General features: G+C 40.3%; 1 protein-coding gene across 20 annotated transcripts in view; it reads right to left on the bottom strand.

The window, feature by feature from the left end:
- Positions 1-12,250, bottom strand: part of LOC126272184 (eukaryotic translation initiation factor 4E-binding protein Mextli) — a 121,207-nt gene extending 108,957 nt beyond the window's left edge. For 6 of the 20 annotated variants that reach the window (XM_049974842.1, XM_049974852.1, XM_049974838.1 and 3 more), the window contains exon 1: positions 12,012-12,240. The gene's annotated coding sequence lies outside the window, so the exon portion shown is untranslated. Of the gene's footprint in view, positions 1-11,900 lie in introns of all 20 variants that reach the window. The other 14 variants (XM_049974845.1, XM_049974848.1, XM_049974851.1 and 11 more) reach the window with 8 other exon arrangements.
- Positions 12,251-14,882: the final 2,632 nt, after the last annotated feature.

The raw sequence follows: 14,882 nt of genomic DNA, 5'->3' as shown, positions 1-14,882 counted from the left end.
ACATTCTCATGGAGAGGAGATGAAGATGGCAGCAACCTAGCTGGTCCCTCAGAGAGCATAATGTGGCAATCAATCAGTCTGACAATGACAGGATCACTAGAAAAGTGATCACTGACCCCATATAGTAACCACCGTAACAAAGCCACAACATTTTGTTTTTCTTTTTTGGTGGGGTGGGGGGGTCATTGATAACCAAAACAGTGCCATGGGTGGTGGTGAAGTGCATAGGAATGTAAGAATTACTGAGGAGAGACAGATCAAGCTTGGAGAGAACTCTGTCAATCAGAGGGACCCTAGCAGACAATGTAGTACTCCCTTGTATGGGGAAGTGTGCTTTGAAATCCCAAAGTGAGCGAATGGGGAAAAGGGAGAGTGCGGGGGTGGAGAGCGGTCAAGTCAAAGAAGTTATCTCAAGATTCATAACTGCCCTGCCTGATTGTAAATAAATGGAGCAAATTGTGATTACTGTGGTCATTCACACACTCACTATTGCTCACAATGTGGCGTGATAGGTAATCCATTAACTGATAACTGTGTCATCCAATGTATCGATCTCACCAGTTGCTCTCTTTGGTGCTATTCCATCAGCAGGCATGATGGTTTTAGTCAAATGTGTTTCTTGAACAGCTAGTAGATAGTTGAACAGGATGGCATTAGTTGTTGTTCTGCCAGATGACAATAATATCCAGTCCACTCCCACTGAATTATCACATTAAGGATGTGATGGTTAGGCATCAAGGGAATAGCCATTTCCCAAGAATTGCTAACTGTAACTGGTGGGGGGATGACGACAATCAACATAGGTTTGGAGTCATAATGTGGATAGATCTGACATCTCCATGGTAACTGGAGTAAAGTGTCATCTTTTTTTTCTATAAGCACTCTCTAGGGTTAAGGCTCTTGCAAGGACTTCTCCACTAAGGGAAGTAGGAACTGAAGAGGGGTCTGCAGGTTGTAGGGAATGGGGTGTCCTATCTCCCCCATGGGTTAATATATTCGCATAACTGTCAGAGGAATGGACGGTAAGTACGCGAGATACTGCTGATGACCTGGTCACAGTACTGGCAGAGTTCAATACTATTGGGACAAGACAAGCAGTTGTACTTTTTCCAGGCTCCAAAAAATGAGAGGTAATTGGAAACATTAAGTTCCTGGATTTCACGTCCTTTAATTAGGATAGCACAGTCTGGGGATCAGGATGGGTGAATAGCTCTGCTGTTGACAAAGAATGGTGAAACGGTGAAGGCCAACCACAGCCTCTGAAAGTTATACAGCTTCACATGAGAATGACTGACTACAGTTTTAACTTTCTTTGGAAGTGAGCTCCCTTCAACAGCAATGATGAATGTCTGGTATCAACCTTACTGTTTGGCAGACCTCAATGTACACAACATATGAAAGGGCCCTCATTTTTCCTAGTTTTTGAGGAATGCTTCATCCATATACAGCACTAAGTCCTGGTCAAAAATTAAGGCCTGTACTGTGTTCAGGTTCTTGTGGAGTATTATGGTAACAGTTATGTCACCAATTTTCTTGTAAGAGGGCAACACTCAAGACTGGATAGGTTTAACTATTTAAATTAATACAGAACCATGAAAGAATAGATTTCTTCAAGCACATTTTTGATATTATCTGTAAAGAACAAAGAGGAAAGAAAGGACCCTGCATCAGTCCATGTGCAAACAAGGAACAGAGGGGAAAATGATTCTGCTTTCCTCCCCTGGCATGGCCAAGATAGGAACGTTCAAGTTGCACTGACACTTTCAAATCTGTCTGAAGAGTCTATCGGTGCCACGCAGCCATTGGCTCATAACTTCGGTCTTTACACTTCACGAGAGGTACGCCACAACACCACTTACTTCTAAGGAGAAATCTCCCCATGGGAATCACCCGGACAGAGAACTGGCCACCTGGCTTGAGACCACTGACCTGAGCCCCCTAAAGGACACGCACCTATTCCTAAGCAAATGCAGGGAGTTGATGGCTCAGGCACCAATAGTGCATTCACTGCATAATCACGGGGTTACCGCTGTATGGGTACCTGACAGCCTATGCTTGCACTAGCTATCACACTGGGTATTATGTGACCTTCCCCACATGTCTTACAAGTTTGAATTTCTGTAAAACATTTCAAAAAAGCAGAGGCCAAACATGAGTTAACGAACATGTTGTTGTTGTCTTCAGTCATGAGACTGGTTTGGTGTAGCTCTCCATGCTACTCTACCCTGTGCAAACTTCTTCATCTCCCAGTACTTACTGCAACCTACATCCTTCTGAATCTGCTTAGTGTATTCATCTCTTGGTCTCCCTCTACGATTTTTACCCTCCACGCTGCCCTCCAATGGAAAATGTGTGATCCCTTGATGCCTCGGAACATGTCCTACCATCCGATCCCTCCTCCTAGTCAAGTTGTGCCACAAACGTCTCTTCTCCCCAATCCTATTCAATACCTCCTCATTAGTTATGTGATCTACCCATCTAATCTTCAGCATTCTTCTGTAACACCACATTTCAAAAGCTTTTATTCTCTTCTTGTCCAAACTATTTATCGTCCATGTTTCACTTCCATACATGGCTACACTCCATACAAATACTTTCAGAAATGACTTCCTGACACTTAAATCTATACTCGATGTTAACAAATTTCTCTTCTTCAGAAATGCTTTCCTTGCCATTGCCAGTCGACATTTTATATCCTCTCTACTTCAACCATAATCAGTAATTTTGCTCCCCAAATAGCAAAATTCCTTTACTACTTTAAGTGTCTCATTTCCTAATCTAATTCCCTCAGCATCACCCGACTTAATTCGACTACATTCCATTATCCTCATTTTGCTTTTGTCGATGTTCATCTTATATCCTCCTTTCAAGACACTGTCCATTCCATTCAACTACCCTTACAAGTCCTTTGCTGTCTCTGACAGAATTACAATGTCATCGGCAAACCTCAACATTTTTATTTCTTCTCCATGGACTTTAATAATAGAATTTGAAAGAGAGTATTCCAGTCAACATTGTCAAAAGTCTACAAATGCTAGAAATATAGGTTTGCCTTTCCTTAATCTACATCTACATGACTACTCTGCAATTCACATTTAAGTGCTTGGCAGAGGGTTCATCGAACCACAATCATACTATCTCTCTACCATTCCACTCCCGAACAGCGCGCGGGAAAAATGAACACCTAAACCTTTCTGTTCGAGCTCTGATTTCTCGTATTTTATTTTGATGATTATTCCTACCTATATAGGTTGGGCTCAACAAAGGATTTTCGCATTTGGAAGAGAAAGTTGGTGACTGAAATTTCGTAAAAAGATCTCGCCGCGACGAAAAACGTCTTTGCTGTAATGACTTCCATCCCAATTCGCATATCATATCTGCCACACTCTCTCCCCTATTCCGTGATAATACAAAATGAGCTGCCCTTTTTTGCACCCTTTCGATGTCCTCCGTCAATCCCACCTGGTAAGGATCCCACACCGCGCAGCAATATTCTAACAGAGGACAAACGAGTGTAGTGTAACCTGTCTCTTTAGTGGACTTGTTGCATCTTCTAAGTGTCCTGCCAATAAAATGCAATCTTTGGCTAGCCTTCCCGACAATATTATCTATGTGGTCCTTCCAACTGAAGTTGTTCGTAATTTTAACACCCCGGTACTTAGTTGAATTGACAGCCTTGAGAATTGTACTATTTATCGAGTAATCAAATTCCAACAGATTTCTTTTGAAACTCAAGTGGATCACCTCACACTTTTCATTATTTAGCGTCAACTGCCACCTGCCACACCATACAGCAATCTTTTCTAAATCACTTTGCAACTGATACTGGTCTTCGGATGACCTTACTAGACTGTAAATTACAGCATCATCTGCGAACAACCTAAGAGAACTGCTCAGATTGCAACACAGGTCGATAGCGGTCACTACTTCATGCGAATAAAGAGCTAGCTGCGTTGCACATGAGCGATGTTTTCTGAAACCATGCTGATTACGTATCAATAGATCGTTTCCTTCGAGGTGATTCATAATGTTTGAACACAGTATATGCTCCAAAACTCTACTGCAAACCGATGTCAATCATATAGGTCTGTAGTTAGATAGATTACTCCTACTACCCTTCTTAAACACAGGTGCGACCTGCGCAATTTTCCAATCTGTAGGTACAGATCTATCGGTGAGCGAGCGGTTCTATATGAGTGCTAAGTAGGGAGCTACTGTATCAGCGTAATCTGAAAGGAACCTAATCAGTATACAATGTGGACCTGAAGACTTGCCCGTATCAAGCGATTTGAGTTGCTTCGCAACCCCTAAGGTATCTACTTCTAAGAAACTCATGCTAGCAGCTGTTCGTGTTCCAACATTTCTGCGGAATCCAAACTGATCTTCGCCGAGGTCGACTTCTACCAATTTTTCCATTCGTCTGTAAAGAATTTGTGTTAGTATTTTGCAGCTCTGACTTATTAAACTGATAGTTCAGTAATTTTCACATCTGTCAACACCTGCTTTCTTTTGGATTGGAAATATTATATTCTTTTGAAGTCTGAGGGTATTTCACCTGCCTCATTTCTTGCTCACCAGATGGTAGAGTTTTGTCAGGACTGGCTCTCCCAAGGCCGTCAGTAGTTCCAATGGAATGTTGTCTACTCCGGGGGCCTTGTTTCGACTCAGGTCTTTCAGTGCTCTGTCAAACTCTTCACGCAGTATCGTATCTCCCATTTCATCTTCATCTACATCCTCTTCTATTTCCATAATATTGTCCTCAAGAACATCGCCCTTGTATAGACCCTCTATATACTCCTTCCACCTTTCTGCTTTCCCTTCTTTGCTTAGAACTGGGTTTCCATCTGAGTTCTTGATATTCATAGAAGTGGCTCTCTTTTCTCCAAAGGTCTCTTTAATTTTCCTGTAGGCAGTATCTATCTTACCCCTAGTGAGATAAGCCTCTACATCCTTACATTTGTCCTCTAGCCATCCCTGCTTAGCCATTTTGCACTTCCTGTCAATATCATTTTTGAGATGTTTGTATTCCCTTTGCCTGGTTCTTTTAGTGCATTTTTATATTTTCTCCTTTCATCAATTAAATTCAATATTTCTTCTGTTACCCAAGGATTTCTAGCAGCCCTCATCTTTTTACCTACTTCATCCTCTGCTGCCTTCACTACTTCGTCCCTCAGAGCTACCCATTCTTCTTCTACTGTATTTCTTTCCCCCATTCCTGTCAATTGTTCCCTTATGCTCTCCCTGAAGCTCTGTACAACCTCTGGTTTAGTCAGTTTATCCAGGTCCCCATCTCCTTAAATTAGCACCTTTTTGCAATTTCTTCAGTTTTAATCTACAGTACATAACCAATAGATTGTGGTCAGAGTCCACATCTGCCCCCGGAAATGTCCTACAATTTATAACCTGGTTCCTAAATCTCTGTCTTACCATTATATAATCCATCTGATACCTTCTAGTATCTCCAGGATTCTTCCATGTATACAACCTTCTTTTATGATTCTTGAACCAAGTGTTAGCTATGATTAAGTTATTCTACCAGACAGCTTCCTCTTTCATTTCTCTCCCCCAATCCATATTCACCCACTATGTTTCCTTCTCTTCCTTTTACTACACTCGAATTCCAGTCACCCATGACTACTACATTTTCGTCTCCCTTCACTACCTGAATAATTTCTTTTATTTCATCATACATTTCATCAATTTCTTCATCATCTGCAAAGCTAGCTGGCATATAAACTTGTACTACTGTAGTAGGCATGGGCTTTGTGTCTATCTTGGCCACAATAATGTGTTCACTATGCTGTTGGTAGTAGCTTACCCGCACTCTTACTGTTTTCTTCATTATTAAACCTACTCCTACATCACCCCTATTTGATTTTGTATTTATAACCCTGTACTCACCTGAGCAGAAGTCCTGTTCCTCCTGCCACCAAACTTCACTAATTCCTACTACATCAAACTTCAACCTATCCATTTCCCTTTTTAAATTTTCTAATCTACCTGCCCGATTAAGGGATCTGACATTCCACGCTCCGATCCGTAGAACGCCAGTTTTCTTTCTCCTGATAACGACGTCCTCCTGACTAGTCCCCGCCCGGAGATCCAAATGGGGGACTATTTTACCTCCGAAATATTTTACCCAAGAGGACGCCATCATCATTTAACCATACAGTAAAGCTAAATGTCCTCGGGAAAAGTTACGGCCGTAGTTTCCCCTTGCTTTCAGCCGTTTGCAGTACCAGCACAGCAAGGCCGTTTTGGTTATTGTTACAAGGCCAGATCAGTCAATCATCCAGACTGTTGCCCCTGCAACTACTGAAAAGGCTGCTGCCCCTCTTCAGGAACCAAACGTTTGTCTGGCCTCTCAACAGATACCCCTCCGTTGTGGTTGCACCTACGGTACGGCCATCTATATCGCTGAGGCACGCAAGCCTGCCCACCAACGGCAAAGTCCATGGTTCATGGGGGTAGGTTAACCAACATAATTGGTGCAAAATAAATAAAGAACGAAAATCCTTAATTTATGTCCTAGGGACAAGCTAGGCTGTCAATGGAGATTTTGTCCTAGAGACCAATCTGAGAAAAAGACAGTCAAGAATAAGATTTCAATGCAAGAAAGGTTCAAATATTGCAATGGCCTGGTGCCCAATGTTCTCAACGCACATGATCACAAAATAATTTCAAGTCTCCTGGGGATTCACGTAATAGCTGTTACATGGTGTGCAAACAAAAGTAACCCCGAGAACAGGTCCAGGTGAAGTATTCGTCTGCATGATTGATATGACATGCCAGTCTTTTGCAAAAGGCATCAAATTGATTTGGTAGGATTCTGAAGCATTTTCTGACGAACTGCAGCCACATTTTCTTGTGTGCCAAAATGTTTCGGAGTGCTTTCTGACTTGTTGAAAACAGATCCTGTCTGACACCATTTTCAGTCTAAGCACTGCATGGCACTATTTGCTGGCACATTGACACCATCATCATTGAACTTCAAAGTAAACAACTAACCAACAGTTTCTATGACTTTGTCATGTAACTTTCCACAACAAACACTCACTGCTCTACTGTTAGTACCATCGCCCCACTAGAACTGTTCCACTCACACAGACACAGTCTGCACTTTGCTATGAACCAGTTTGGTTACGTGGCAGGCATACACATGGTGTGATTATAGGCATAAATTCATCTCCAATTGTAACCACTTGCCTGGGCTACTTTTGTTTGCCCAGCCCTGCAATTCTGCACATAAAACACTACATACCTTTACCACAGTGTTGTTCACAGCATAACACACTTGGCAATCAACATTCAATTTATCAGCACACATAATCTCTGAACGGGGAACTTGTTCGTTACTGAATTATCATAGAACAGACTTTTCCACCATGGCTCCTGGACTGAAAGACGGAAAACCTTAATCCCATGCAAGAGACACTCCATGATGGTACTAATGAGAACAATTATGTGAGTGGGCTCAGGCCATCAGGGCTTAGTGGTGAGGTGAGCTAGGGGGTGGGGGTCAGAATGAGCCCATTATCTTTTGTAGGTAACACATTGACTGCTACAACCAAAATTTAGTCATCCATGCATCCATACCTATTTCAAGCTTCAAGGCACATTAATCTAATAAAGGTTTTGTACTCTTCTTTTATGCTCTATTTTTAACCACCCAGCAAGAGAGTGATCAGAGATGAATAACCTTCCCCAACACAGTTGTGTTTTTCACATTAAGCACTCTTGTAAAATGGTCAGTGCAAACTCCATAGATTGGTTGAGGCAGAGGAGTGATGCATAATATAAGAGGTTCCATCTGTAATGTTGCATGGACACTGTACATATGGTTTGACACCTTTATTTTCATCTTTTCTGGGAGTGAACTGCATTTGCTGTCTGAATCAATGCTCTAGTGTCCATCATAGTATCTTTCAGTCTTCGTTGTCGCACATTCCTTTTCCTCCCACAACATAAATATGGAAGGCCAAGTCTTAGGATTGTGTTTTTAGCATTTCATAAATATAACCTGTCTGGCAAGATTATAGGGGGCATATGACCATCAGCTTCAGATAGCATTGTCTTTTCATTGCATTTTGCCCACCTTGAAGCCATCCACTCCAACCAGATGCTCTTGCATGTGCATCACCATGCCACAATAATGGCTACCTCTCAAAGCTTACCAAAACATTTGAGTATCAGGTACACTTTTTTTTCTCTGTGAGGTTCACACAGTATCCTCAATGACATGCTTCACTAAATGCATGCACCAATCTTCTATCACACAGTGCTCAAACAATGAAAAGCAAAAAGTGCAGGACTATTATAAAAAGTGAGAGATACCTACAAAATAGTTGCTTGTCAATCATTCTTAATAGATGACAAAAACATTACCAGCAATTTGATATAAACCTAAAAATCATTGGTACTGGGGGAATTATCATCAGAGCACCCTTCCTTTGTCATACTGCATTTACATACAGAAATATTAAAACCACAAATTTGAAGGCCAAATGTGAGCCATAGTGACAAACTCAAAAGCACGAGCACAATACTTAGTCGTCATCTTCACAAAAGCATCACCACTGTATGAGTGTTAGGAAATATGTAACAAGACAATACATTTGGGGAGGTACACTGGCGATAAACATTACAAGATTAACAGTAGACTTCTGGAGTGTCACATTTAAATATATTGGGGTAACAATATGAAGCTACACAAAACTGACTGAAGACATGACAGTAGTAGGAAACGCAAATTAAAGACAGTATTCGTTTTGAGAATGAAAGTGCTGTGAAACTTTTGTAGAAATTGCATGCAAAACAAGTGAAATTTACTTTGGAGTTTGATTTTAGAATTGGAATCCCATTTTTATTTCACATAATATAATAAATCTAGATCACAGTCATAAACAGTCACTGACATCACTTTTCACAAGGCTAGTAAAAACTCAGCTATTCTCCCATACTACAAAAAATAATCCACGCTTATTCCTCTGTTATCATTGGAGAAAACTTTTTTTGTTTGTTTTTTATCACAAACAAAACTAATCTGAACTGGGTTAAAGTTCCCCCCTCCCTTTTTGAAATTTCTGTCCCAATAAATCTTGTCACTTCAAGAATTATTACCAGTGCAATTTAAAATATTAAATATCTCCTAAAAGAAAAGTGCACCTTGAAGTGAGAAAATGGAATTTTCGAAATGCTTGTGCAGAAGTTATAGTTTTTCTTGTTATGGAGTTCCACCCAGCTATACTCCACAAATAATATTTCATTGTACTCTTAATACACAACTCACACAGGATTTGTAAGTGATCAGGTTGTGCCATGGAAAAACCCTAGATTCTACCCATCACACATTTATATACTTGTATGCATGGAGAATGTGCAATAGGCCTATGTTATTTTGTGAGCACAGAATTAACAGATTCAGTGACAACAGGAGTTCACAGTTAAATCTAACAAGCAATGATGAAAGGCTTTTCAAGATGTCTTAATTTCAGAAAATAGCTTCAGCCTAAATCAATTATTGAAATATGTCTGTGTAACAAAGATAACCGTTTCATGGAAATGCACATCTACAGTAATAAACAATAAAAGTGACAGATGCTCCAAATGTTGCAAAATACTTCAGACAGCTTACAGAAACTTTTTATATTAATTTATCATGACATTTTTATACACTGTTTGCTGCTAGAAGATACGAAATAAGAAGCAGATCCTGTTACATGCTTGTTTCTACCAACAGCTGGCCTTTCTTCAAAGATATCCACAATATAGGTTTTTTCAGAAAATTACATTAGCCTGAACTAAACCAACTGAGGACACAAAATTTGGCACTCACATTGGCCCTTCTCTATTGTTCCACTGAATAGAAGAAATATTACAGGAAAGCAAAGTCACACTCTGATCTAGCTCTCAGAATACAAAATAAAGAAATTGTGAGAGTCACTACCACAAAATTCTTAGGTGTACATATAGACGAAAATTTAAACTGGAAATCCCATATCCTGAATCTGTTAAGCTCTGCTTTGCTTTACGTGTTATTAGTTTTGTATGTAGTAGGGAATGCAGCAGAACTGTTTACTTTGCTTATATACATTCTGCTATTACCTATGGCCTCTCCTTCTGGGGTCATAGTAAGAGAAATCTCAAAACCATCTTCACTCTACAAAAACAAGCTGTTAGAATAATTACCAACAGTTCAAGGCTAACTCCTTCCAAGCAATTATTTAAACAGCTGAATATTCTACCCCTACCGTGCCTCTATATACAGAACAGTATCATTAATGTAAGAAGAAATATTAACAATTTCCAATCCAACTTGGATCTATATACTTACAACACAAGAAAGTGCAATGACATTCATATAAAAAGAGTTAACAAGGCTTTGGCGCAGAAACAAACAAACATACAAGGAAGCAGATTGCATAACAAACTACCGGTAAAGATAAAAGAAATAAAAAAATTGTCTTCATTTAAAGAAGCAGTATTCAAATTTTTAATGACCAACTGCTATTATAGTGTAAAAGAATACCTGGAATAGCTTCATACTAAACAATTATATTTATGTACTCTATGCCAATAGTAATTTTTATCTGACTGTTGCTATGATCTAAATAAATAGTATGTAGAAAAGTGCTTTAATTACGTGTTATATCTAAATATCAACTGTGTATTCTATGTAAAATGTCTCTCTCATACATCAATGTAAAAAAAATCAAAGTTGTACGTGCTATTTCAATGTGGTCTGATGTTATGTAGTCTACTATGCACATCTGTATTTTGTATAGTATTTTTGCCCTACTTTCGGGAGGAGGGGGGGGGGGGGGGGGAGATCAGATTCCAAGATCTGCAATACCGGTCTTGCAACACACATATTCTTCGCTATGCTGTTCACAGTGTGTACAACAAAGAATCTTTAGCTTCAACGAACTACAGTATGCGAAGACAAAATGTGAACAATGAAGAATATATGCACTAAACCTGTGCATCTCTTAACCATACAGCAGACTACATATGACACCATATATGAATGACATACACTAGCTCCCTGTGAGCAAAGTCAAATTCGCAAATATTTATCTCAATCTTCATGGATGATAAGATTTTGAGAATAAGTAACCCGAAACACACAAAATTCCATTACATCATAGACTGAGTAATATTAAGTTGTTCATTTTCCTAATAGTTTCATAAGCTGTAGATGCAAAATATATACTGTGCATGGATAGAAATTCAATTTCACAACTACTTGTCTGAACTTAAAAGCTTCTATGGGATGGGCACATAACACCAGGAAGAATAGTGTTTTGGTTCAATCTCTGCATATATTTTTTTTCCTCAAACAGTACACGCACATCATAAACAATAATAGGTATTGAAACACATTGAAGTTTTCACGCCGTACATCAAGCATGAATAAAGATAAACTGACGCAGACCAGTTTCGCGTCGAGAAAATGTATAACGCTGCACAACAAATGATACTTTAAAAAAAGTGAGAGAAAGTACTTCGGATACGGCCAGTAAACCGTGCCAAATAACTCTTACAACAAAAAGGGTGAAAGAAAGTAAAATGAGGTACGACCTACATTCATTGCGCATGTTAGCCTACTTCTTCTCAATGACTAACAATTTATAGCTTTGCACAAAGAGAAATATTTCTTTTTTTTCGAAGAAGTATTTAAACGACAACAAACGTAATCGAGCTTCCAAAAAGAGTTAATGTCATGCTTTGAATCTTTATGTTTAAACACTTTAATAAACAAGACAGTCTCTAATCAGCAACATGCAGTAATTTAACCTTACATAAGGTTTGGAACTACTTATGCTGTCATAGGTCACCTGAAAAATTGCTGTTACTTAATACCGCAGTTTTTCCTTAATCATAACGCACAATATGCGAACCGATAATTATGTGTTGCCTCGTAAGAAATATAGCTTTTAGATGCTCAATAACGTTACTGTACGAGAGCTGATGCGAAACTGTACAATATTAATACAGTTCAGCATACGTACATCGTTTAAATAGAGTGTCATGCAGCACACCAACAACTGCAATACTCACTATATAAACGTCGTAGTACACACTATATATGTACACCAGCCACAGATAATCCTTTAGTTGAAAACAAAGCTCCAAGGATGGTCGTGTGAATAGCCTAATACGCACGTATAACTTTACCACTATGTGGCCAAATGCCCCATGCGTCACGCATATTGCTTTCTCTCAGTCTCTCGATTCCAACTTTCTAATGCCACACAGCAAAGATAGAGCAATCTGTGGTTCGCCAATAAAGTTCTTCTCTGTTTTCTTGTCTTCCAACTTTTTTTAGCGCCATTGTAATTACTATATTATCTGTTATTTACCAATCAATATTTCACTTCGTCAGATACTATAGAGTCAATACAAAATATCTTCTCACTCGTCCGTTACAAATGTTTGAATGTGAGCTAACGTATAGAATATAGCATTTGCTTATCAATAGAAAGGTATGTTTCTTTAAATTTTTACTTTTGGAAGGAACGTTTAAATTTTATAATATAAACGCTAAGCTTATGGGACACTAAAACTCCCCTGACAGTACGCAAATCGAACGTTTTCACCTCTGGCTGTTTTGCAAAATTTTCTTAGACGACATTAATATACATACATCAGAGTAATGGGATTTTAGCAGTTCAATAACACATGCAATGTATTACGTATTTTTTACTTTCTTGTAATTATTGCAATGAAAAATACAACAGTTAACATTTGTTGTACAAGTCCTGTTAAAATACAAAATGCTGCCTCTCTTTCTCCAGTGAATTACACTCCTGGAAATGGAAAAAAGAACACATTGACACTGGTGTGTCAGACCCACCATACTTGCTCCGGACACTGCGAGAGGGCTGTACAAGCAATGATCACACGCACGGCACAGCGGACACACCAGGAACCGCGGTGTTGGTCGTCGAATGGCGCTAGCTGCGCAGCATTTGTGCACCGCCGCCGTCAGTGTCAGCCAGTTTGCAGTGGCATACGGAGCTCCATCGCAGTCTTTAACACTGGTAGCATGCCGCGACAACGTGGACGTGAACCGTATGTGCAGTTGACGGACTTTGAGCGAGGGCGTATAGTGGGCATGCGGGAGGCCGGGTGGACGTACCGCCGAATTGCTCAACACGTGGGGCGTGAGGTCTCCACAGTACATCGATGTTGTCGCCAGTGGTTGGCGGAAGGTGCACGTGCCCGTCGACCTGGGACCGGACCGCAGCGACACACGGATGCACGCCAAGATCGTACGATCCTACGCAGTGCCGTAGGGGACCGCACCGCCACTTCCCAGCAAATTAGGGACACTGTTGCTCCTGGGGTATCGGCGAGGACCATTCGCAACCGTCTCCATGAAGCTGGGCTACGGTCCCGCACACCGTTATGCCGTCGTCCGCTCACGCCCCAACATCGTGCAGCCCGCCTCCAGTGGTGTCGCGACAGGCGTGAATGGAGGGACGAATGGAGACGTGTCGTCTTCAGTGATGAGAGTCGCTTCTGCCTTGGTGCCAATGATGGTCGTATGCGTGTTTGGCGCCGTGCAGGTGAGCGCCACAATCAGGACTGCATACGACCGAGGCACACAGGGCCAACACCCGGCATCATGGTGTGGGGAGCGATTTCCTACACTGGCCGTACACCTCTGGTGATCGTCGAGGGGGACACTGAATAGTGCACGGTACATCCAAACCGTCATCGAACTCATCGTTCTACCATTACTAGACCGGCAAGGGAACTTGCTGTTACAACAGGACAATGCACGTCCGCATGTATCCCGTGCCACCCAACGTGCTCTAGAAGGTGTAAGTCAACTACCCTGGCCAGCAAGATCTCCAGATCTGTCCCCCATTGAGCATGTTTGGGACTGGATGAAGCGTCGTCTCACGCTGTCTGCACGTCCAGCACGAACGCTGGTCCAACTGAGACGCCAGGTGGAATTTCACTATAAATCATGGTTTCATTTCTAATGCCGCACTATTAAATAAAAAACTATTTTAAAGACAAGATAATGAATTGACTGAAATGCATAGAACATTTCATATAAGCCCAAAATGCCAGCTGTAAAAGGAAAATAAAATTTCAGATCATACCACTATGTTAAGTAAAGAACTTGGAAAGATATACTCACATGATGAGGCCACGACATTGGGATTACGGGCTTACTTCAACTTTTTACACTTTGGGCCATTAAAACAACATTATGTGCAAGTATTAAGTTGCACTAGTTTCACCAGATGCGACATAGTTGCTGAGTGTATTTATATGTTTCGACGATGCCATTACGCCTTTAGCACATTAGGACACGGTGTAGAACAGATCTGAAGATGTTCATTACTGAATGAAACCTGTCATCGTAGAAGGACTTTATATTGTGATTAAAGACTGGAATAAAAACCATTTTAAGTTGCACTACTTTCGCAATTCCGAGAAAGTCGCAAGATAAGTTTTATGCATCTATTATGTATCTGATATATCTGTGCAAAGGTGCTAGCAGGTCATGTGGTTAGTGTCTGTGCTTAACAAGAGGGTCGAGGACGAGCAAGGGTTCGAATCTTGTCAACACTATTTTTTTTATCTGTATTTTTAAATTATTTAATTTAGGTGACATTTTAGAGGCAATATAATGCAAAAAAAACCATGTGCATTTTCATGAAGCTATAGTGAATTTCATATTTTATTTGCCTATTTATTATTTTTAATTCAATTTTCAAGGATGAGGGACAGGCTTGGAAAACCCAACTCAAACTTCCAAAAGTAATGATGCAAATGATTTTATTCAGTAATATAGTAAGCCACAATCAACCAGACCAAAGTAGTGATGTATAATTACTTGCCGGATGTCCTCTCAACATCAC

The sequence above is a fragment of the Schistocerca gregaria genome, chromosome 5 (assembly GCF_023897955.1).
Source record: "Schistocerca gregaria isolate iqSchGreg1 chromosome 5, iqSchGreg1.2, whole genome shotgun sequence".
Taxonomy (NCBI): domain Eukaryota; kingdom Metazoa; phylum Arthropoda; class Insecta; order Orthoptera; family Acrididae; genus Schistocerca; species Schistocerca gregaria.
This window is presented reverse-complemented; position numbering and strand designations above follow the sequence as displayed.